General features: G+C 43.8%; 1 long non-coding RNA gene across 1 annotated transcript; it reads left to right on the forward strand.

Annotated features, from left to right (window-relative positions):
• Nucleotides 1–1,129: 1,129 nt before the first annotated feature.
• LOC139262328 (uncharacterized) lies at nt 1,130–6,176 on the forward strand. The gene is made up of 3 exons (XR_011592948.1): nt 1,130–1,217; nt 5,498–5,648; nt 6,108–6,176. It is a non-coding gene; the product is annotated as an uncharacterized lncRNA (long non-coding RNA).
• The last annotated feature ends 2,072 nt before the right edge of the window (nt 6,177–8,248 follow it).

Genomic DNA, 8,248 nt, shown 5'->3' on the forward strand with positions numbered 1-8,248 from the left:
TAGTTAAACTTACCAATGGACAAATCTGCCGCAAACATGTGGATCAAACAAAAGGTTCATCAACCCCATAGAAGAAGCAGAGGAAGAACACGATATAGAGTTCACTCCACCACAGGTGACCGAACACCGGAACCAAAGGGAGGAGAGCCCAGTCACTGTGGGCAGTCCGGACAGGCCTGAGGCGCCGCAAACAGCAGACACTCAGGCCAGTGCCCAACAACCGGAGCCCCAACTCAGGCGCTCTACAAGAGAGCGTAAACCACCAGAGAGACTTAACCTGTGATCCCAATAAGACTTTGGAGGGGAAGCTGATGTCATGTATTCAACCAGCATTGTAACCCATGTATAATCTGACAAGTTGTACTCTGTGAGAACAATGCCCACTAGGTGGTGAACTTGTGGGAGACACTTCTAACCTGGACCTTCAGGTATAAAAGGGGAAGTTCCACCCACCTTCATCACTTGAGTGCTATGGAATAAAGGACAGGTCACAGACTGACCTTCTCTCAAGCATGGGCCTCGTGTGCATTTATACTGTATAGTAAGGACATATCAGGACCCTCCCCACGGTCAGGGTCAGGGATCGGACCCTCCCCACGGTCAGGGTCAGGGGGATCGGGGGATCGGACCCACCCCACAATCTGGGTCGTGGATCGGACTTCTCAGGGATCGGACCCTCCCCACGATCTGGGTCGGGGATCGGGCCCTCCCCACGGTCAGGGTCAGGGATCGGGGGATCGGACCCTCCCCACGATCTGGGTCGGGGATCGGACCCTCCCTACGGTCAGGGTCGGGGATCTGGGGATCGGACCCTCCCCACGATCTGGGTCGGGGATCGGACCCTCCCTTGGGATCGGGGACCGGACCCGTCCCCATGGTCAGGTCATGGATCGGACTTCTCAGGGATCGGACCCTTCCCCAGGGTCGGGGATTAGTTCCCCGTTGGGATCGGACAACCCCATGGTCGGGGATCAGGCTCCCCCCTTGGGATTGGACCACCCTGGGTAGGGGAACGGACCTACCTGGTCCTGTGGCCTCCTTCAGAGTGCTCGCCGCCCGACTGGAGGTCAAGACTGTCAGTCAGGCTGATTACCGGGTGGGGAACGTATCACTGACAGAAGACGCGTGCCGTGAAGTTAAATCTCCACAGCATGCGGGGAGACCCAGACTTTCAGGTATCCAGTACGCTACCACTCCCTCCCACTCCCAGCGCGTTGGTAAGTAAAAATTACCCCCAACGTGTGCAGTTATTACTAGGTGATTAATAATAATAAAATCATGCCTTTATTGTTCTTTTCTTTTAATGTTCACCCTTTTGTCCCGAGTCTGTAGGCAGAGCAAATATATAATTTTGTGTGACAGCATTACAATTTAATGGCACATAAATTCCGTCTGGTCTGTGTGACATTTGATGCCTTGCATAATGTTTCACTGGGTGGGGATGGATTGACATGCCTGACACAATAAGCTGTTCCCCAGATGGCAAGGAGAGCTGATTCTTTTCACTTCCCATATACTCAGGCAATGGAAATAATTAATATTGGTTACATTAATTGGTTGCTGAGAAAAAAAAATATTTTCCTTTAATGGCATTCGTCTAATGTGAAAGGTCTGCTTTGATCTGAAGGGGTAGAATTTTATGTGCAGAATGGGCGCGACACTGGGAGTGGGTGCTCGATCACGTGGCTGCAAAGAAGGTCCCAGATTCACCCCCATCATTAATTTTAATAAAATAGGTGGGCTGGCAGAGCCGCTAAATGCTAACTCTTATACCTTTCTGCCATTTCAGGTCCAATAGCTCCACATAATGCTCAGGGAGCAGAAGAAAAGGGCAGCACTATAGGGCTAATTATGAGGACGGGTTGCTTAAACTTGGTTTGTATTCTTTTGAATTTAGGGGTGATCTAATTGAGGTGTTTAAAATGACAAAAGGATTTGATAGGGTAAATATAGAGAAGCTATTTCCTCTAGTTGAGGAATCCAGAACAAATGGACATAAAATTAGAACTCGGCCTTTCTGAAGAGAAATCAGGAAACACTTCTTCACACAAAAGGTTGTGGAGATCTGGAATTCTCCTCATAAGGCTGTGGATGCTGGATCAATTGCAATTTTCAAGGCAAAGATCGACATATTTTTATTAGGTAAGGGTATCTATGGACATGAATCAAATGGAGATAAATGGACTTGAGGTACAGATCAGCCGTGATCTGATAGAATGGTGATATAGGCTCGAGGGGCTGAATGACCTACTCCTGAGCCACCTTACTCGACCTGACACTTATAGGCACCAGTACAGAGATTGGCATCCAGCTTAGTTCTGAGTAAACTGGAGGGTTCTGCGCGTGGATTTGCATCCAACACTAGTGTGCAGGAGCAAAGGCAGGGGGCTAGGTTGGCCCATGAAGCAGCTTGTCAAAGAGAGAGCTCACATCCTAGCCATGGTGCACGGGGTATAGCGGAAGCCATCGAGGGCCCACCATAAACAAGAAGTGAGATGGGCTGGGCTACTACCAGTGATGCTTGAGCAGTAAAACATGAAGTGAGTAGTCAGATCTTTGAGCACTGCTGGACCCACAGCGATGGATTCTCTGGTAACTGCTCTGACTGCTTCTATCTTGGCTCTAGGATCCAGCATCTCCAGTTTACAAAGCCTGAAGGAGAGCAGTAATAGGAACTTCAAAAGTCTTCCAGCATGCCTACAATCTGTTTTGGTGCAGAGCAGTGGTGAGGCCAAGGCCCCTGGTATTGGCTGCACTAACAAGGCACTTGCTGTCCTCTCTCAGAATGTTAGCAGGCCTGCTCCCCCACCAGTGCCCTTGACAAGATTGTGAATCATACAGCAAACAATGACAAACCTTTAATGAACTGCCCAGCCCATTCAGAATTTTGCGCATGTGCGTTTTTTTCCATCTAAAAGCTGCTGAGCTGGCAGCGTGGGACTTCCAGAGCGGCTGCGCAGTTTAAGGGGAACATTGCTTGAGACTCTTTCTGGACTGTACTGAAGGACATCTCCCGAACTGTCCAGATAGCGGAATTGTTGCTCCAGGACACCAATGATTTGCTCGGTCAGAACCCTTGTTGATCCATGGCTCTCAATAGATTTGTGCACTGTGTCTGTACCAGGGTTCTTGACAGAAGTCATGAGCCAGTTGATGAGGGGATAGCCGTTGTACACCAGCAGCCAGTCTGCCACCCGGTGCTCTGGGTGGAACAGAGCGGGGTATTGAGGACCAACACAGTAAGAAAGCGTCATGATTACTGCCAGGAAACCAGGCACAGAACTACATGACTCGCTGTCTGTGGTCAGAAACAAGTTGTACATTGAGCAAATGGAATCCCTTCCTGTTGAGAAACAGAAGTGGTTCCTGATGGGGAGTACGCAAGGCTACGTGTGTGCAATGTATGATGCCCTGCACCTGCAGGAACCCAGCAGTGTGGGCAAATCTCAGTGCTCTTTCTTCCTGTTTGTCAGCCTCTATGGGGAAGTTAATGAACTGTTGACACAAACAGTGCGTCAATAACCTACTCACCATATGCAAAGCAAACTGACTGATGTCACTGATGTCTCTAGAGGCTGTTTGGAAGAAGCCAGAGGCATAAAAGTTTCGGGCCATGGTGACCTTCACTGCCACTGCCATGGTGATCTTCACTGCCACTGTTCTGTTTCTGAATGCCCACATGCTGTAATGCCTCCTGCCCCCTTGCCTCTTTCACCCTCTTCTTGCAGCCTGTGCAGGTCTTTGCTGCATTCTTGCTGCTGTCCCTTTTCCTGATTAGATGGCCTTAATGATAAGCCCAGCAGCACTCCCCTGTTCAGCAATTCAGAACAAGCAAATCCTGCTTGCCCTCCACAAGCTCACTCTGCAAAAGTAGAAAACAGACAAACACTAGCCAAAACAGCCAGAAACCTAGTCCAAAAATACCCTCGAAGATTATTAACCAGAGATTAATGGAGGTGAAGATCCTTTTAAATACCGCTTGTGAAAGCTGCTTATTATTTGTTCCCACCATGATTTGTTGGGTGGGATAAGGAAGTGACGTTTCAGGTGCACATGGACATCAATTTAACAAAACTGGCCTGATTCAGGTGCAGGACTCCTATCAACATTTAAATGATGCCGTAGACGCCTATCGAGCACCCATCCAATATGGCATTGTGCGTACATCTGGCGCAGAACATCGCAATGCTGAATTTGACTTCGTGGCAATCGTTTTGGACCCTGAAAACATGCAAGATGCATTCAAATCCCCTGTAATGTCACAAATTACTTGGACATGGGATATTTACTACATCCTTTCACCGTGTCTTAATTTAATTGCTTCATCAATTTAGCTCCTTATCGCAATGGTCAGATGGAACTCCATGGAGCAAAATGCTAACGTCACATTAATCTGAGTTAAAGGATTCCAATAATATTGGTTTATTCTGAGGAAATGGTTTAAAGTGTGTGTAAATTAATGACTATATTGCCTTTTATTTTATTTTTTGGTGTGTTTGATCACCAGCAGCGCATCATGCAGGCTTTTGCCTCCTTTCCTAGCAGCACCAATCCTCCATTCCCCACTGTACAGCAATTGAGAGATGGCTGCTTGGGGACAAGGGCTATCTCTTGCACACTTGTTCGTGATTCCTTTCAGAAACAATACATAGAGCCACCATCAGATGAGAACCTTCAACCAGATGCCGAAAATGACATTGAGGATGGTGAAGAAGCAGGAGTGCACCGTTATCAGCCTGCAGCCAGAACTCCTTTAAGAGGTGCAGCCTAGCTTAAAGAAGCATCCGGCCCACTAGATTTACTTCCCTCGCAAATGGCAAGTTGTCTATAAGCAGCACGATTAGCACTGGCAGCTCGTCAATCAAACTCAAATGAGGCCCAATCACAGAAATGAGTCAGGCCTCTCACTGAGCGCATGCCCACCCACTGCCTGTCCAATGTACATCAAGAAAGTTGAGCACTGTGTGTTCTTCATTGGTGCATTCTGTAATACAAAACTATATGTTCTAACAGCCTTGTTGCAAAATGTCATTAACAGAAATGAACACAGCAATGAGAAATACTGTGATGGATATGACTGACAATCTTAGTTCAGCTTTAAAAAAAAAGTTTTATTAAGACCACAGCAAGAGACGAGAATGTCTGCGGATTTCTCAGTAATTGCTATCATCCTCGACTCCGAGGGACTGCCTAAGAAGAAGAAGAATTGGTATTAAAGTTCCATTGAAATTTAAGTAGTGTCAGTGACAGATAATGGCAGACCACATCTCCCTTCTCACCCCTCCTGAGCTAGAGCACGACACTACTGCACGGTGTTTCATCTAATGGGTTGGCTGAGAGCTAATGAACTCAACTGACTAAGGCATGTAAATTTGAGTCAAAGGTAGCCTAAAGTCACAAAATTCACTTGAAAGTGAACTGTTCTCATGTGAACATACAAACAAAGTCTCATTCCTGATGATAAATGTAACATGGTATTGTTGCTGTAACTTTCCAGATGCAGAAATTGAACACAGTACAGTACATTAAGTGTGTACAATGAGGTAATAATCACTGATCGAACTTACTCAAATGGAATCACAGAAATTGTGCTGCTGTGGAATCAAGACTTATTGTAACATCAAAGAATTCTCCAATTATTAAAACTGGTAAGTCAACCACAATTCAATTCCCTTCAATTTGTCTGTTACTCTTGCAGGAAACACGCAGGCTGCCTCTTACTTTGCCAGCTGCCATTTCTACGATTCTTGGTTAGTGTCTGTGGTAAGCCTGTACTTCCTCAGACAGGAACATATTTATTCAGCAACACTTCTAATTTCCTCTTCAACCTTTCATAAGTTTTAGTTGCCACTGAAATTTCCAGAAGTTTATTTTATTTTAAATATTGATGTTTCAATTCTCATCTGATAAACCTATAATCTATAATGTCTATTACCTTTCTCTGTACTGTGTATATATAAATCGGTTTAATGTAGCAAATCTTGATAAACATCTGGGCATGGATGGTGCATGTTGCTACTCGATTTCTTTGTAACCAAAAGAAAGGCGGGGCGGGGGAAACAAATTTCTCAGTGGCTACAACACTAACTGCTTTTTGTATCTTACAGTGTATGCACGAAGATGGCGGAAGACAACTTTGTAACAAGATCATTGATTGAATTCACACTGTTTCTAGCTAGGACTACACCTGGAGTTCCACACGCTATTTCTTGAAGGAGACATGTTTATCACCAGATATGCTCTGTGCTAGAATACAACTATTTAATTGTAAGAGCCTATGCATTGGTTAGAACGCCACAGGAATTTGAATTCTAAATGTTAGACTTCACATTGCATAGTTTTTAGTTTTATTTGATTGTCATGCCTATGGGATTTGGGACAGGTTTACCATATTTTTTTTTAATTAATTTTTATATGTGAGAACTAGCTTAATATTTGCATCATGCGTACAATACATCATTTAATTTTTCCTTGTATGACATTTTTTTGTTTGTACAGAGTGTTTGTACTAAGTGCCAATTTGGCTCAATTAGTAACACTCTGAACCAGATGGTTATGAATTCAAACCTCACCACAGTACTTGAGCCCACTATCTAGGCTGACACTCCATTGTGGCACTGAGGGAGTGTTGCCTTGTTGAACATGCAGTCCTTCAGATAAAATATTAAGCTGAGGCCCTCTTTACTGGTTCAGTGCAATGAGCTCTCTCAGTTTCCTGACCAACATTCCTTCCTCAGTCAAAAACAGATTAACTAGTCATAGCCGTTTATACAGAAATAGCTGTTGCACTTGCCCCACATAAAAAGTCACCTCAAGTCAAAATGATTTCTTTGATGTATTTCTGGAAGTTATTTATTTTCAATTTTCCTTGCTATTTTGCAGTGAGTTGTTCATTTGATAGAAATGGGAAATTGCCCTGTTTCTAATTATAAAATATTTTCATGTTATATATTTTTATCTAAATTGTAATGTGGACAGTGATCTTTTTTTAAAATGGAGGCCATGGCTGTTGTTTCTGTTAAGTGTTTTTGTCCTTTTAGTTTGAAAGCCTGTAATCAGTGAACTGGGGGGTGGGGGATATTGGTGGCGCTAAATAAGAGGCTCTTTCAGGAGTTTTGGTGCTAGCTTTAGAAGACGATCTTTCTCTAATTATATCAATTACTTGCAGGCAGACCTTTATCAAAACAAAAATGGCTTGATCAATTCCTCTGCAATATAGGAACATAGGAACAGAAATGTGCCATTCAGTTTCTCAAGCCTGTTCCGCGATTCAATGTCATCATGGTTGATCTGTATCCTAACTCCATCCACCCGCCTTGGCTCCATATCCCTTAATACCCTTGGCCAGCAAAAATATATCAATCTCAGATTTAAAATTATTAATTGAGCTAGCATCTACTGCTTATTGTAGAGTTCCACACTTCAACCATCCTTTGAGTAACTTCTCTCCTGAATGGCCTGGCTGTGATTTTAAGATTATGTACCCTTGACATATTTCTGGAAGATGTGATAAGGTTCTCTAGAAATACATTTATTTTCAATTTTCCTTATGGAAAAAGTTTTTCTTTCTCTACCCTATCAAGTCTTTTCAAAATCCCAACACTTCAATCAAATTGCCCCTTAACCTTCTATATTCCAGGGAATACAAACCTAGTTTATGTAATCTTTCTTCATAATCTAACCATTGGAGCATTGGTAACATTCTGATGAATCTGCGCTGCACTCCTTCCGAGGCCAATATATCCTTTCTAAGGTGTGGTGCCCAGAACTGTACATAGTACTCCCGATGTGATCTAACCAGGGCTTTGTATAGCTGTAGCAAAACGTCCTCCCCTTTATATTCAAGCCCTCTAAATATAAAAGATAACATTCCATTAGCCATTTTGCTTATTTTTTTTGTACCTGACTATGACTACTACATTTTAGTGACCTGTGTACATGGATCCCTAAATCTCTTTTCACTATTTAAAAAATATTTGGATCTATCCTTTTTTGGTCTAAAATGGATGACTTCACACTTGTCTGTGTTGAGATCCATCTGCCACAATTTTGCCCACTCACTTAATCTATCAATGTCTCTTTGTAATTTCATGCTCCAGTCCACACTACTTACGATGCCACCGATCTTTGTGTCATCAGCAGACTTGGATGTATGGCTCTCTATTGTGTTATCTAAGTCATTACTAAATATAGTGAATAGTTGAGGCCCCGGCACAGATCCTTGTGGGGCACCACTCCTTACTTCCTT

Source organism: Pristiophorus japonicus, chromosome 4 (genome assembly GCF_044704955.1).
Source record: "Pristiophorus japonicus isolate sPriJap1 chromosome 4, sPriJap1.hap1, whole genome shotgun sequence".
In the NCBI taxonomy this organism is placed as follows: domain Eukaryota; kingdom Metazoa; phylum Chordata; class Chondrichthyes; family Pristiophoridae; genus Pristiophorus; species Pristiophorus japonicus.